This window comes from Gobio gobio (assembly GCF_949357685.1).
Source record: "Gobio gobio genome assembly, chromosome: 7".
NCBI lineage: Eukaryota > Metazoa > Chordata > Actinopteri > Cypriniformes > Gobionidae > Gobio > Gobio gobio.
Genome location: NC_137103.1, coordinates 20,073,443 through 20,091,228, shown reverse-complemented (window position 1 = coordinate 20,091,228; position 17,786 = coordinate 20,073,443). Strand labels below are relative to the sequence as shown.

The following is a 17,786-nucleotide window of genomic DNA, read 5'->3' as shown; positions in this document are numbered from 1 at the left end:
TAATCTTTTGACAGCCCTTATATATATATATATATATATATATATATATATATATATATATATATATATATATATATATATATATTGTAGTGTGTGTATATATACTTGGGAACATTATAAATTACTTATAGATAGATAGATGATAAGGTATTGTTTCAAAAGATTTCTATTTTAAATAAATGCTGTTCTTTTTTTTAAACTTTATTCATCAAAGAATCCTGAAAAAAATTATCAGATAAAAAATAAATAAATAAATGAATTAGCTGTTTCCAACATTGATAATACATTATATTAGAACGATTTCTGAAGGATCGTGTGACACTGAAGACTGGAGTAGCCTAATGATGCTTCAGCTTTGCATCATAGGAATAAATAATATTTTAAAGTATATTAAAATACTTAGAATTTCACAATATTACAGTTTTCCCTTTATTTTTGGTCAAATAAATACAGGCTAGATGAGCATAAGAGACTTATTTCAAAAACATTAAAAACAGTAATGTGTTCAAACTTTTGACTTGTAATTGTGATTAATTGCAATTGCATGAGAATTGGGGAAATTATAGCCTAAATCACTTTTCACTGGTAGGCCTATATTTGAATGGATTTTGCCTTTTTTTCATGTGCTTGAAATATGAAAATTTGGCAGATATGGTTCTTCAATGTTTCCTTTCTTTGATCAAAATGTTTAAAACTAAACAGTTTAATTTTGTTTTAATAGCAAAAAAAATATTGTTTTTTCCTTTTCAATTTCACCTTCCACCTGCCATTGTGTGTCTTTTGTAGTATCAAGTCAAGTCATGAGACCTTTATTTATATAGCGCTTTATACAAATTGTTTAAAGCAGAGGAAAGTTATGAATTTCGGCTGTTGTACAGCTGAAGTCAGTTCAGTGTTGATTCAGTTCTGTTATAAAGATCCTTAATTATTAATTTAGTTAATTTCACCTATAAAGCAGTTCTGTAGAAAACTATGTAGAAAAATAGAAAAATAGTAGAAAAATGTTGTTGTCCAGTTCAGTTCAGCTCTCACCCAGTAGTGCCAGTGCATTCAAATTAATGATATTATTGGATATTAAAGGGTTAGTTGATTGGACGGCTGGGTGAAAAGTGACAGTGGTGAGCACTGCGTTTTTCTTAAAGTTGATCATTCTTCAACTCTCGGCGACCAGTAAAAAACGCTGAACGCTCAGCGATTGAGCGTGAAATACTCGCTCAGCGCCTCGTTACGCTCATGGCGTTCTAAAAACGCGGCATAACGACGTAACTCGGAAGCGCTGTACAGTATTACAGTGTGTCCACCAAAGCGTTTTTTCACGCAGGCGTATTCAATTGTTTTCAGTGTTCCCATTGAAAACAATTGAATACTCCAGCCCGCTGCGTGAAAAAACGCTTTGGTGGACACACTGTAATACTGTACAGCGCTTCCGAGTTACGTCAGTGTTACGCCAGAATGCACGTTTACCATTAGCCGACGCTGTTTACATGAGCACCACGATGTATGCGTCTGATGATGGAGGAGCTGGCCAACGTCAACAGCATAGGAGACCCCAACATTATCCGTCTGCAATACCGGAGACTGCACTTTCAGGACCGCATTTCTAGGACCGCATTTCTAGGACCCTATTTTTTTGTGACAGCGCCACCTACCGAATCGGAGAACCGCGATCCCAGGAACGCATTTCCAGGACCCTAGTTTTGGAGATCCGAAACAAGTGCCACTTTAAAATGAAGAAAAAAAACAACGAGTAACTAACAAGCTTTCACAACGAACGTAATACAGTTGTCTTAAGACACAGCTTTCATGCAAGTTTAGTTAAACGAACATGCTAACAATTAATTTACAGCACTATCTAATATACGTATGATAGCTATTCAAGACTAGCAAATCACGATCACTTCGGCTACGTTAACTTTCCAATGAAATGCATCACGATTGTTTTTAATGTTAAAATAAAAACTGATTGACATGTGATACTCACACTCTGATCGTCATCCATCTTTGCTGGTCCTCTAATTCGCTAGGTGGCGTTGTCAATAAAAACCTAGGGTCCTAGAAATGCGGTCCTAGGACTGCGTTCCTGAAAATGCAGCCTCCGGTTGTGCAGGCAGATGCTACTCCAGGAGACTGACACAGACGAGAAGAAATTGTTGAATAAAGTTGTTCTTTTTTTGGTTTCTGCGCACAAAAAGTATTCTCGTCGGTTCATAACATTTTAACAATGTTTTTACTACCTTTTCTTATGTTTTGTGCTATTAGATTTACTTAGTATACATTCCATTGTTTGATTATAGCCCGTCGCAACCTGTCAGAGATGAGTAATTACGTGATTATTATCGTTAGGAGTCATTTTGTTGTATTGTACTGCTCTGACGGAGAAAACCCCAGGAAATAACGAGAGAAGTTATCATATTAATCCTATATTTCACAGAAATTCCTGCATCATTTCACCATTTGAATAGAAAGTAATTTATGGAGAACAATGTGGCACAAATACTTGTTTTCTCTAGCAGTGGATGTTGAATACAAACACCCGTGAATTCTATCCTCCAAACTAAAACTACAATATCATTATATTTCTGTAGCTGTTGGGTAACAAGTAAAAACAATATAACCACACTGATTCAGGCTAGTTTCAGGTATAATAACTGTAAACAAACAAAACACTGAACTGAATTCAACTGTTTTATTTAAAATTTGCTGAAAAGCCTTTAAGTACTATATAATAGGCCTACAATTTTCCAGATGTGTTGGGTAAAATGGCTTTTTATTACTTTATAGCAAATGTCACATTTCCCCAAAAGGTATTATACTCAAATCAGTATAGGCCTATCAATAAACAGCAGGTTTCCAACTTTCCACATAGAGTGACAAGTAAAATACACTTACTAACTACTATTAACTACTTTCTTGGGCAGTAACAGTAGAAATGTTCGGCCTCAGCACTGTGGTCCAGCTAAAAACCATCAGAAGAGTCACATGTCTGAGCTTTATTTACAATGGGCTAATAGGAAATAGGCAGTTTAGACTGTTGCATGACATGGTTCATGTTACTTCCTAATAATATGATGATTAAAGCCACAATGTGTAATTTTTCACCGCTAGAGGTCGCTTATTTAAAACAAAGGCGTGTAGCTTGATGATGCCTTGATTTCGCTGAGCTTTTATTATGCCACAGATGACCGATTCTGCTTCTTCCGCTCATGCATATGTGGGGTAACAAAGCAGTTTTATCAGATACATTTGAGTATGTTGAAAGTTATGTTATAATGCTACTCTGTGCGTTCGCTTGGCGGCTACTATGAGACATTTGTTGCACACTGCAGTATAGCTATTGATATTAGGGATGGTAAAACATGTACTCATGGTAAATCAAGAAAACAAGATTCAAACAATAAGACTAACTGTGTTGAGCTATATAACAATGATTAGTTTTCTGTCGATTAATGTATCCAAACAGTTGCTCACCTGTCTTAATAAAACACATAATATATTAAAGCGTCTTTGGTATTTCCATGGTTTCTACAAAATAAAACCGGAAATCGAGGGTGACATGGGTAGGATGTCATTAATAGGTGACGCACGGACGCGGTCTGTGTCCTGGTTCAAATTGCCTATTTCTCTGGATTTAAACAATCTTGGAAACTTTTGGAATAAAAGTACACAAGTCAACAAAATATTTTACATTGTTCGAGTGTTTTTTGGATATTTTAATCCAAAAATCTTACATAGTGTACCTTTAATGTAAACAGTTTTTAAACATGTTGCACTTTACCTGAAACTATTTATTGTAACGTGGGACAGGAAAATGTAATTTAGGTTATGGCAATTTAGATTAAAGGATTAATGTTATATTCATAATAGAGGCAAAAGAAGGGCTTTCATTTATTAGTGGATTTTCAATGTAGCCTACATTTAATAATCATTGCCTTTGATTTTCTCCTGCATATTTAAAGGCCAATCAGTCAGGATTTTTTTTCTTCCCCGTTTTACCTACATCATGATTTTGCTTTCTTTTTTATGGTTTTAAAGAATTACAACTTCAGTCCATTGAATAAACAAACAAAAAAAGACAAACACATGAATAAAAAATAGTGACAAACTTAAAAGGTTACTTCAGTGATTTAGCATTAAGCTTTGTATATAAAATGAGTAATTTATGCAGTAGAAATGTGAAATTATTTTTGAATTTGGTGCCTTCTAGACTTAGAAAAGACAGAAAATGTATTTTTGTCTCATGTGGATGAAAGACAACAACTCCCAGAATGCACTTGCTTCGCTGCCCTTCGAGGCCACTCCGTACACCGTCGTTTTGATCTTCATAGTAATACAATAATTTCGTTCAGTTAGAGAATAAACACTAAAATAAAGTGTGAGTGAGCCGAACGAAAGTCACGGCACAGACGCACGCAGCAGTGTCAGATTTCATTCATCATGAAGAGCTGAGCAGAACTGAGGTAACAGTAAACGTTAAAGGGAAACTAAACCCTAAACCAACTTTTTTTAGTTAATGATCTGTAATAATGGGGCTTTATTAATGCCGTTCATTGATTCGAGTAAATGTTTTGACATTTGAGTATAAAGTGTTTTAATTCTATAAAATATGGTGTAAAACCGCCAAAGTGCTGCCCTCTTAAGGTTGAACGGTGGCTACTGCAGTTGAATTTTCCTATTGGACGTTGTGGTACATCGTGACGTAGGATGGTACCTCCAACGGCTCACTATCCGCGCCCCTGGCACGAGCTCACCGCGCCCTCAGAAATGTTTCCGCCAATCACACGATGAGAACGGCTTCACTCCAGTATGAACTGTCATGTTACATGAAGTAAACATTATGAATGAAACTCACTTGACACTTGCTTTAACATTGTATTGAAGAAAATACGGTTAAATAATGCAGTTGTCAGTACACGTCAGGCTTTTCTTGCGATATTATTGCCGCCCGTCATGTGTACAGATAATTTTCATACATGAGACGCGCTTTCAAACCCTGACACGCAAGTGGTTGCCACGAACGCAGATACCGGTAGATTAGGTCAGTTCTCTTGCGCGGCTGCTTCGCTAGCATCGTCTGCATCGGGAGTTAACGCAGTTTGAGCAGCGGCTTGCATTGATAAGGCTCTGACCCTGTGTCTACAGATAGTTCACCCTCCTCCACTTCAGGTGAAGGTAGGAGAAATGACCGCTCTGTTGCAAAGCTGGCGTCACTCCAGTCACTCTACATCTCTGCGACTCGCGAGTCAGACAGCTGTCAATCAATCCGTCCCTGCGGGTCTCAGGTGCACGCCCTCCGCTCAGCCCCGCCCTCGGTTCGTCCCCTCTGTGTCCGCCGGGCTCTGCCCACTTTTCCAGCATTTTTTGAAAATTGCCAGTGGGTGGAGTTAAGCTCTGAGCAGGGGTTTAGTTACCCTTTAAGCGCCAGTCTGGCACGTTTTCTGATCGCATATGAAAGCTAAACTATCACAGGAATTCATTGAAAAGTTGAAACACTCACTTTACTCTGCACCGCGCTCCGATTATGATTGTCCGTGCAGCCGTCTGTTTCTTACATTCTGTGCGTGAGATCTCTCCCCTATGGGCGGTTTGAAAACATGCGGAACAGCTCCATTTAGTGGCTGTAGTCTTTAGCCTCTGGCCAAAAAATCCTCTGATTTCTTTTTCCAGAAATAAAAAATCTATAATTCTCTCCTCTCAGGGGGATATGAGGGGGGAAAGTACCATAATTCAAATATACTACGGGGTTTCTACTGATACAAAGCCTAATGCTCACTGAAGTTACCCTTTAAAAGTTAAATAAAAAATATGGAAATGTTTACAAATGGAAACACATTTTACAGTTTTCTTATTCTTTAAACAGAACATTGTGTTTAGATATTGTTAGATATTTGTTGATTTAGATATTAAAAATAAAGGCATATTTCCTCCAAATGTACATTCATGAATACTAAATTTTGCTAAAAGAAGAAGCAGATTAATTAAGTAGTATTCCTGATGATAAGATTTGTCATAGGAGAATTTTTATTTAAAGCACAGTTGAAAGCTGGGCATGATGTGAGCCTTGATAAAAGAACAGAAATCTGACCAAAACAAACTGAATGAGGACAACTCCAAAATAAATGATCAAATGTTTCAACGTGTAAACCACAGAATGTACAAGATATATCAATATCACAATTAAATCTGTTCACAAGATAATAATGGCAAGGGTAATATTTAGAAATGAGTTTAAGAGAAATGTCTTTGATTTAATTTGTGATTAAATATTTATGAAGAAGTTTCCAGATTTTAGACCATCAACACAACCATTCCAGAATGATAAAATAGCAGGTCTGGAGACAATATCCCTTTGAAACAATTCCCGTACACAACAATTATTATTCTTATTATGGGAAAGAGAGAAACAGATATGACCGACGGATCCAATGAGTATGGAGAGAGCTGAGGACAGGTATTTTTAATAAGCATTTTTAGACCAGAGGGAACAGCATCTATAACCTAAGAAATATTATATTTGCAAAGAAATCCAGAATAGGTCAACATACACTATATTGCCAAAAGTATTGGGACACCCCTCCAAATCACTGAATTCAGGTGTTCCAATCACTTCCATGGCTACAGGTGTATAAAATCAAGCATCTAGGCATGCAAGCACGCTTCTACAAACATTTGTGAAAGAATGGGTCGCTCTCAGGAGCTCAGTGAATTCAAGCGTGGTACCAGGATAGGTTGCCACCGGTGCATTAAGTGCATTCATGATATTTCCTCACTAAATATTTTACGGTCAACTGTTTGATGGTATTATAACAAAGTGGAAGCAATTGGGAACAACAGCAACTCAGCCATGAAGTGGTAGGCCATATAAAGTCACAGAGCAGGGTCAGCGCATGCTGAGGCGCACAGTGTGCAGAAGTCACCAACTTTCTGCAGAGTCAATAGCTATAGACCTCCAAACGTTGTGTGGCCTACAGATTAGCTCAAGAACAGTGAGTATAGAGCTTCATGGAATGGGTTTCCATGGCCGAGCAGCTGCATCCAAACCTTACATCAGTGCAATGCAAAGCGTCAGATGCAATGGTATAAAGCACGCCGCCACTGGACTCTAGAGCAGTGGAGATGTGTTCTCTGGAGTGATGAATCACGCTTCTCTGTCTGGCAATCCGATGGACGAGTCTGGGTTTGATGGTTGCCGGGAGAACGGTACTTGCCTGACTGCATTATGCCAAGTGTAAAGTTTGTTGGAGGGGGGATTACCGTGTGGGGTTGTTTTTCAGGGTTTGGGCTTGGCCCCTTAGTTCCAGTGAAAGAAACTGTTAAAGCTTCAGCATACCAATACATTTTTGACAATTTCATGCTCTCAACTTTGTGGGAACAGTTTGGGGATGGCCCCTTCCTGTTGAAACATGACAGCGCACAAGTGCACAAAGCAAGGTCCATAAAGACATGGATGAGCGAGTTTGGTGTTGAGGAACTTGACTGGCCTGCACAGAGTTCTGACCTCAACCCGATAGAACACCTTTGGGATGAATTAGAGCGGAGACTGCGAGCCAGGCCTTCTCGTCCTACATCAGTACCTGACCTCACAAATGCGCTTCTAGAAGATTGGCCAAAAATTCCCAAACACACTTGAGGAAAGCATTCCTAGAAGAGTTGAAGCTGTTATAGCTGCAAAGGGTGGGCCAACTCCATATTAAACCCTACGGATTAAGAATGTCATTAAAGTTCATGTGCATGTAAAGGCAACAGTGTCCTTCATGGTCATAAAGTTGGCTAACAAAAGCTATATCATTACAAAACCATTTCATAAGAAATAAAGACTTAGATTTATAAAGAATGTGCTTATTATTCCAGATAAAACACCTGTTTTACCTACACATCATGATTCAATCACTTCCTCGTAATTTTATGACGTGTCATAGTGACGAGTTGATCATTTGATAGGCTAACTAAAACATTTAGCAAATACCATAATGTCCAGCGGCCAACAGAGGGAGTACAATAACCAGATGATTGTGCCTTTACCCTGATCAGCCATGGTGCTCTGACTCTGATCTGAAAATATATCTTGAGCAATAGTAATCTTGAGCATTGTAAATTTCATTTAAAATCAATAAACGAGCACTAAACAGACCAAAGCAACCAATTATACGTGCATCGTGATAATTTTAGGACACAAGACTAAATCTTGAAAAGTTTCTTAATGTATCAAAAGAACAGCAAATGTTGGCCTATCATGTTTTCATGCAGTGAATATAGTAATGAGTGTTATGATATTAGTACTACTATAGGCTAGTATGAGTGACGGCGTGTTGTATACAAAAAAATTTAAAGAAAAAAAAAAATATGTGTAAGAACTTTATGTTATTTTACCTGACCAGACCGGGCGTCAGGTAACTGACTAAATCGTGATTTTAGATTGTTTGCTAGTTTTTAGACATAAAAATAGCTATACATCGGTTTTACTAAAATGCACATGAACTGTCCTCGTTCATTGGAGGCAGTTCGCTGTGGACTCGTGCACGCTGATCCGTGTCGCGCGCGCCTCAGTCAGTCTCTCGTTCTCAGCGCGTGGAAGCAGCAGCTGTGCCGTCAGATGCAGCAGCACTGAAGAGCAACGACGGGCAGCATTTCGCCATTCAGCTTCATTCACGCTCATTTTGCAGGATTATTACACCGAATCGCGCCGAGGCTCGGAGCAGGCTTGATTCAGACCGGTAAGAGTCGGTCTTCATTCTTCAGTGTTGCTGTTGTCTGTATTCGCTCCTTGTGTACGTCCCAGTCCTGATAGCGTCTGCTAGTTCCCATTCTTCTCATTTCATCAGTCTGAGCTGAGCTCCATCACTATGTTTCCCGCTTTCGAAGCATCAATAACATTTACGAGCGGCGCGTTTACTACATTATTGTTTACATACACTGTTTTCTAAATTGCGCGCGTTTCACTTGAGACTTAATATTCATATTATACTTGTTGAAATACTTGTTGAGACAGAATGATTATCATAAGCTGTTGTATGTTGAATATTACATCAGTTTTGAAAGTTCAACGCGGAAATGTTTTGTCTTGGATACGGAGTTCACTGGAAAGAAACATACACCGACTCAACGAAGGAGCTTGTTTCGTGCATAACGCGATAAGATAAGAAAGACGGTCACAAACAATAAGTTTCTTGGCTTTGAGATGTTTTGAAACAGGCTGAAGACAAGATACGTTGGTTAAATTCTGTTGAGAAGTGTTGAATGTCGTGTCATTTTTGTATTTTGTGTATTAATCGCTGGTTTGGTGAGCGTCAGATGGTTGAGCGGCTCTGTAGAAACGCCGATGCCCTTGATGTCATGTCACCTGGGCAACCGCTTCAGCACCATGGAGAGAGTCGCGGCTCAACGCTGCAAGAAACCAAAGTTATTTGCTCTCATCTGCTCGGTTCCTCAGCTCGTTGATGATCAACTTTTGTATTATGTTTGTTTGTGACACTATTCTTTGTTTATACGTACGTTTGATATGACACTAAGCTTATACAAACAAACAAAGAAAAACAGAAATTTACAAATTAATTTAAAGTTCCATTCTTATTTTTTATGGCATATTGCAGTGTTTATTATAAATGATTTATTTGTACACATATTTTTTTGTTTAAAGGCACAATATGTAAGATTTTTCGTCATCAAGCTATGCCTTTGTTTTGAATAAGTGACCTCTAACTGCGAAAAATTACATATTGTGCCTTTAAATTCATGTCTAATCTTTGATCAAATAACTTCTCTTCTCTTCTCTTCTCTTCTCTTCTCTTCTCTTCTCTTCTCTTCTCTTCTCTTCTCTTCTCTTCTCTTCTCTTCTCCTCTCCTCTCCTCTCTTCTCTTCTCTTCTCTTCTCTTCTCTAATGATGTGTGTGTACTGGTGCGAGGGTGGGACAAACTAACACAACACAACACAACACAACACAACACAACACAACAAACACAACACAACACAACACAACACAACACAACACAACACAACATTCCAATCAATTCCCGTTGGACAAAATCCCACCCTACATCTTTTCTTGTACGAGAAGTCGTTTCACTTGGATACGTGTCACAATAGAAAAGAGAAGACTATCGCAACTTCCGTTTCATGCTGACTTTAAATTCATGTAACATTCTCAATATGTGGCTAATTATTTATTTCATACCATGGTTTTATACCATGGTCATGGTCTGTCTACCATGGTCTACTCGATTCTGATTGGCTGGAAGGTGTGCAATAAAACCGTTTAATGCACTGGTAGTTCCAAGTCAGTTTAATCACCGTTCTGTATTAATGCACTGTTTTCATTGAATCGCACACACACATATGACACTAGCACACAGAGAGCGGAAATTGCGCTGTGCACACACAGAAACATCAAGATGTTGGGTCTGGGAACACACCATTAGCAGGGCTCAATCCGAGGTGCGGGATAAACGGTTGTCTTTCAAATTCCCTCTGCACGCAATAGGATAGCGCTACAACCAACCAGAGCAACGAAGAAGGTGAAGCCGAGCTAGTTGATGGATTAAACTTTCGCCGTATCCGGTCTGCAAAACTCAGAACACATCTTCCTTTCTTAAGAATGACTTCAGTGCCGTTCTTTGTTCTTTTCTCAAAGAAAAGCTTAACTCCAAGTCTCCAGAGACGTGGCCAAGGCCGATTCGAAAGGCACATGTTCGCCAGCTTCTTTGTTTTCAAGTAGCACGTGGAACCATCGCAACTCTGCCGTCATTAAGCCCGCACACCGACTCTCTATACGATGTGATTGGCCTGACAAGAGTTTGGTTTTTGAAGTTTGCAAGCCAACGGAGAATTGCTAGACAACCCTGGCTACAAATTACATTTGCTGCCACTAGGGTAAGTCTAGATTTCTAGGCTAACAGAAGCATTCGGGAGCACAGAAACTTGTTATCAACGCTGCCCCGCTGTGACTTAAAGTAACAAAATAGCTTTGCCACTGAATTGCTTTATTATATTTCTCAGCAACGAGGGGGTAACATCGCTAGTTTGAAGTAATTAAACTCATAGCCTCATTGTTAATGGAGAGAGACGCTGAACAGACACAGGTACACATCTCTCTCTCTCTCTCTCTCTCTCTCTCTCTCTCTCTCTCTCTCTCTCACTCTCACTCTCTCTTGATAATTAATTCAAATAAATGCTATAATTCATTAATTCAAATAAATGTAATATTACGCACTACTTTATCTCTGTGTCTGATTCAAAGTGGACAGAATGCTAGATCTAACCGTCAATTTTACCCATCCGGTCAAATAATGCACTGCACACATCAGTAACACAGCTCTAAGTGGTTAATGCTGACAAATTACCATGGTATAAGTGAGATAATCCACGACTAGCTGTGGATTAAACGATTTTAAGGCATTTCGTGGAGGTACCAACCATCCGCTTCACGACCAGGCGGTTCTTTGCCTCCACATTGTGCATTAAAATTGTTGGTTGGCTCAATGAGTAGCCGAGTGCGGTCACATTTGTTTACACAGTGAAATTCAGCTGTTGAAAAAAGCGTGACCAGATGTGAAGCATCTTTTTTTTTCTTCTTCAAATGCAGCACTTTATGTTCTTAAACAGGGCGATAGAGGTGGCTTGGGACTTGTTTATTATAAATGTTTAGCCCCACCCTCATAAACTGTCCAAAGAACTATTGGTCAACGATGTGAATTTGTGTGTCAAAGTACTCCAAACTTGATCCCGGGCATAATTCATGGAGGGAAATTTCTCCACCATTTGATCGTGCAGAGCAGGTATTTTAAAAATCATAGAGTCTGTGTTTTCTATCGTGAACAGAGGCAGATGTGTGGTTTTTCCTTACAGCAGCAAATATCATTATAAGTGTGTTTATTATGTATGCATGTTATGTTTGGAGCGTTTATATCCCCCCACGATCGCTTAAGCTGCGCTTCTCTCACTATGTGCGGAGCAAAAACCAGGAGTGGAGTTTAAGCCGAGTGATGTGCGCTCCTTGTTACATGAAAAGCTTGAAGCTTTGGCTTCTTTTGGAAGCATTTTTTGTTGACAGATAAGAAATATACAAACCAACTGTACAATTTCTGTCCATAATGCAAATTACTTGATTTTACTCGCATTACTCGATTACTTGCATGTTGAACCATGTTGAAACCACATCTCTTTAAATGCAATTGTTTCCAGTTGGTTTAATGCAACTATAGTACTACAGCATGTAATATATCAGTCTTCTGTCGGAATGGAGGATTAGAAATGGTTTGATTTCATTCAGATTAGAATATAAACAAAAGTCAAAGTCCATTGTACAACCTGCAATTTTCTGTTGACCTATTAGTTACAGTGAGGGAAAGTGCTCTAAAAATCACTGTTATGAGGCACCGAACTTGGCACGTGTTTGTTATAACATTATTTTCCATTCTGGGTCAGTGAAGTACCTCAACAAGAACTGCTTTTGAAACGATAGCAAATGAGTTCTTTATGGATGGCCAAGCAAAATCAGTACAAAATAACCATATCCACCCTTTAATCAGAGCTGGCAGTTGGGCCTGCAGTAAAGAGCTGTGAAGACAAAAGAATAAGGATATTTAATACTGACGTTATGAATGCTTGGCTATTCATTATGATGCATGAATAATATACTTGTAGTTAGGGGTGCAACAAGCACAAGAGATTAGACTCTGGGCCCAATTCTGGTTTTGTCATCTCCTTTTTTTGAAGGATAAAATGCACATTACAGTGAATGTAATGTGAAGACTGGTATATTTATTTATTTATAAGTGCATATATTTAAAAAATGGGTTGCCTTTAGTCTTACCAGAGCATAAAATCCATGTCTGAAGGTGATAATAGAAAATACATCTTAGATGGATCTCTAGAAGGAGATCCTTAAGTGAGATTTTTAAGTGTCCCATAAGGATGATGAGGTAGGCTGTTTTAAGTAGGCTAACCCTCTTCATAAAAAAAAGCCTCTGATGATAGTCACAACATTTTTACTGCTGCTGCTTTTCTTTCAAAGGCACTGTAAACAGAGAAAGACATGCACTGATTGAAATGCACTGTTGTGGAATTTGCAACATGTCCTCTAACTAATACCCTTATATAGGTTGTTTGTCACTTCCCTGAAATAAGACCCATAGAAGCGTTTATTAAAGTTGCGCCCCTATCGACAACAGGACACTTTCATTTTAATTCATTTAATAAGACCCATAGAAGCGTTTACTAAAGTTGTGCCCCTATCGACAACAGTACACTTTCATTTTAATGCTTTGTTTCCTTTTATTTGCGTCATATTTCGGGTTTTGCGTAGATCAATTGATAGAGCATTGCAAAATACAACATCATGTAATAATGTGATCATGCAATCGTGGGTTCGATTAAAGTGTATATGCACTATAAATCACTGGGTAGGTTTAGGGGCCACCCCAGGCTGTAGTTGTTAATAAAAAATTATTTTTGCTAAATGGAAATATGACAAATGGTGGTAAAAAGTCCACGTATTGCATTTAAATTAACACGCATTTTGATTGGTATAATACGTAATTTCATGACGACAGACGTAACACGACACTGTCATTATTTTTACGCCAGCTAGAGGGCGCATGACTTTAAAACGTAAGTAAAGGTTGTAATAAGGTGCTTGAAAAACGACCTATAGAGTAATTTTGTTTGGAGGACAGTCTGGGAATTTGAGTATGAGGCAAATACTTAGTGTGTACAAATGCTCCATGTGTTCTGCATACCATGTATTTGTGCCTCTGCTTGTAGTTTCTTTTACTTAAAAAAAAAAAAGATTGCACATGTTTCTCCAAACTTAATTCATGGTAATTATAAATAAGCATTCCCATCTGTATTGACTTCATTGCAGTTTCATGGAAATGAAGCAGGGCATCATTTTGTGATGATTTAATAGCATTATGCCAATACAACGGTTTAGATTCGAAAAATCCTGAAAACATTCCCTCTCACATTCTAGTTGTTTACGAATGCAGTCGTACTACAAAAGAATGCCATACTGATGTCTTCTCTCTCAAATGAAATTACCCTCGATGACTGAATTGGCATTGCAGTGTGGTCCAATACTTTCCAAGCTCTGTTTTCAAATAGTTGAATCATCTGTGAGAGTGAAAGGTCTCACTGCTGGCCAGTCTTTTTTTTTCCATCTATCAAAAGGGAGTCCAATTAGGCTCATGTGCAGATAATTCTTCCACAGGCGCTTTTCTCATTAACCGTTACTGCACAAACCCCCAAACGAAATTGTAATGATCAACTCAGGAAAATTATAGTCACCAGGTTGTTTTGCACGTGGCTGATATATATTCTTAATAGGTCAGCTGTTGACGCAAAGACACTCTGGACACACCGACAAGACGGGACGTCCCAAGGGCTGGGTGGAATGCGGGGTTAGAGGGTTACAAGCAATCAGTTTGATTGTGCGTTTAAAGTATAACTGCTAAATCCTTTCATATTTTATGTCATGCTTTCACTTACAGATTTAGAGCACTGTGAGGTTGATGCTACTCTGCATGACATGCTTTTCCTCAGCTGGCCCCCATACCAGCTGTCTCCTCAGTTTAGCAATACTAGCCGTCATTAGATTTATCTCATCTAGACCCCCTGTACTTTATATAACACATGATCATGACCGCTGTTGACGAGGCAGTAATTGGCCCAATGTGCCGTGTCCAAATGGCTTTGGTCACACTTGCCGTCTGAAGCCACTGTATCTCACTGCATCTCAAAGCAGCAGTTATGAAAGCCTCCTTTGATGTTAGGATGTTTTTTCTGGGACAGCTTTTCTGCCACAATAAGCTGCGTTATCCTTCGGAGGGGGACTGTGAGCCCCGAAGTAAAGCTTGGCAATAAATCAAGTTATAATTTAATTTATATGGAGATCCATGGAATAAAGCGAGCAGGAAATGCAATTTGCTGCCTTTCAGATCTCTGAATAAACATGGCTGGGTTAGCGCAGGACATGAGGAGCAGTTTCAGTGAGAGTCAAACTGGTGGGTCGCAAACCAAAAATGGGTTGAAGTCTAGTTGTTTACTAAAGAAAAACTTACAATAAGGTCTCATTATAAACATTACATAATGTATTAGCTAACATGAACTAACAATGAACAGTATTATATAACATATTATGTTTATTATGTATTATCTTTGTCGATGTTAGTAAAATATAATTGTTCATTAGTTCCTTAGTTCACAGTGCATTAATGTTAACAAATACAGCTTTTGTACAAATTGGTGAAGGATTTACTTTTTACTCAGAAATGACAAATATCACACTGAATTAAATGTGAAATTCTTTAGTAGAAAGAATGAGTATTTTCATGTCAAATGTACTGTAATAATTTACAACTTCAAAAAAACAACTAGTTATGAAAGCAAGATAAATAGGCTTATTGTATGGCTCTCTGGAATACTCAATTATATTATGCAATCCAGCTGATTTGTTTTAATTAAAAATTGCAATTATGTGCAGTGAATTATTGGCAGCTATAAGAGCACGAAACTATTGGAAGTAAGAGACATTTAGAAACCAATATATACATAGTGCTGTGAATCGATTACATTTTTTACTAATTAATACAAAAAAATTCTGTAATTAATCATGATTAATTGCAATTTAAAAACATTGGAGTTTTTAATATTTTGATATTGTAATAATTTCAGTTACTGTCCAAATTAATGGAGAAACAATTTAAAGACAGCATACTTTAAATATTTGTTGTAATGTCATCTTTTTATGAATGAAGGCCAGTATCACTGATACTAATGTCTCTATGAAACATTAATGACGTTACATTTCAGTATAAATGAAAGCTACAAATTTCAACATTTATTAGGCTTTACAAAATAACAACTTTTAATTTAATTGAACTTAAAACAATCTTTACATAACCCATCATATAAACATTATAATAAATGTTATATTTACATATGGCCTTCCCTGTTAGACATAGTCTACACAGAAATTGAAGGAAGTTATCAACACCTTTCTTAACTGCATAAATAATAAATTAAATATAGATTAAAGCTAAAAAAAAAAATTCTGAACATGACGTGGATCTGACACGCTTTCACATGCATCTCATTTTCTCCCAAGTTCATTTAAGACGTTATTTAACTAATTTAAGACTCCTAATATGAGAATACTCTACAAAACTGCAATTTTGGCCAAATTGTCTGTTTTGTTGTTATTTTTTGTTCAAGAGCGAAAGAGAACTCGATGTGTGCACAAGACTGGCGTGCGTGTGTGTGTGTCAGGGTGCCCCTCGATTAGCTCCCTAGATTCCTAGGTGGTGAATCAGTATATGGTGTACATGAATGTGGACGACTCCCTGATCAGTGCCCTGACTACTGAACTAGGGAGCAGATTGAGACGCACCCACACAGGACATTGACATACAGCACGGTCTCTTCTGTCTTGTCGCGCTTAGATTGTTTAAAAGCATTTCCATGAATAAGAGCGTGATCATATAATGTAACGCTGGGCAAAAATGGATATAAAAAATGGACGCTGCGTTAACTGCCTTAAAATTTTTTTAATTTTTAATCTCCCGCGTTAACGCGTTAATTTTCCCAGCACTAATATATATATTATTTATTTATTTTTAATTTTGAGGACATTTTTGTTTCATTTTGCACAATAAAACAGTTTTAATATTGGGTAACCAGTTGCCACTTGGTGTCCTTGTAAAATCTTCATTCTGAATTAAACCCAGTAAAGAACCACAGCTATACTAATTAAACAGCAATGAGGAGAAATGGGAGAAATGTTTTTCTTTTTAAAGAGAGCTGTTTACAATAATTAACTGTGAATGACTGTATTTGCCTTCTATTCAACTAGCTTTTGTTGTAATTACACATTTTAAGTGCTAAAGTTAATTGTCCATGGGTGGCTTTTACAGTGTTATTTCAATCTCGTTGATTGCTGAACGGCAGGGTCTGGCTGTTAAAATGGACGATTCTTTCCTCCGTCTCTCTTGGGTTTTCATGTCAGTTAGAAAGTCAAGATTTTGGCGACTGCACTGGAATCTTTTTTTTTTTATTATTATTTCAGGAGAGAGTGCTGCGTGACTTCAGCTATGTTACTTTGCCTTGAGAGGTGCATTTGCTTAGTCTCTCACTGACAGGGGTGCTATGGAAAAGGAACAGACCGCCTGTCTCCCCATTACCAGCCTGTGGCCAGAGAGAGATTATCATCCGCACACACACAAACCTCTGCCTGCAAACAGTGCAGCAGGCAGTGATGCAGAAGCCTTCAGGAATGGGGGTTAATGGTTTCTGCTGTGCGTGTCTCTCTCATTTGGATATTCAATCCTTTCATTCTGCATGCTTTACTGCGAGAGGGCTGTGAAAGGGATGAAAAGCATTCTCAGTATGGGTCTGCTTCTGTATTGCTGGGAAAATTATATTTAGACTTTTTTGGAAATAATTATTTTCATTGTCAGTTTTCTTCCTTTTAATTTTTTTTTTTATTCAGCATGATGTATGTAATACTGTATTTTTTACTGTGGTAGGATTGTACAGTGAAATCTAGTATTGTAGTACTTTCTCAAGTTGAATTTAAGGAGTGCTGGTCTGGTCTTGGTCTTGACTCTGTCTCGTCCTGACTTGGTCTTGGTCTTGTCTTGGTCTCAACACACATTGGTCTTAGTCTCGACTTGGTCTCGGATTAGGTGGTCTTGACTACAACACTAGTGAAATCAATGCAGGCTGGGTCTTTTCTGTCATTACATTTTTGTTAGGGTGCGAGAAACCTATTGGAATTGCTCCGTTTATAACTCGTGTG

At 38.0% G+C, this 17,786-nt stretch overlaps 1 protein-coding gene across 2 annotated transcripts in view; it reads left to right on the top strand.

The window, feature by feature from the left end:
- The first annotated feature begins 8,545 nt into the window (after positions 1 to 8,545).
- The window catches only part of enox1 (ecto-NOX disulfide-thiol exchanger 1), a 157,821-nt gene continuing 148,580 nt past the window's right edge, over positions 8,546 to 17,786 (top strand). Inside the window, exon 1 of one of the 2 annotated variants that reach the window (XM_079821158.1) lies at positions 8,546 to 8,711. The gene's annotated coding sequence lies outside the window, so the exon portion shown is untranslated. The remainder of the gene's footprint in view (positions 8,712 to 17,786) is intronic. The other variant, XM_079821157.1, reaches the window with a different exon arrangement.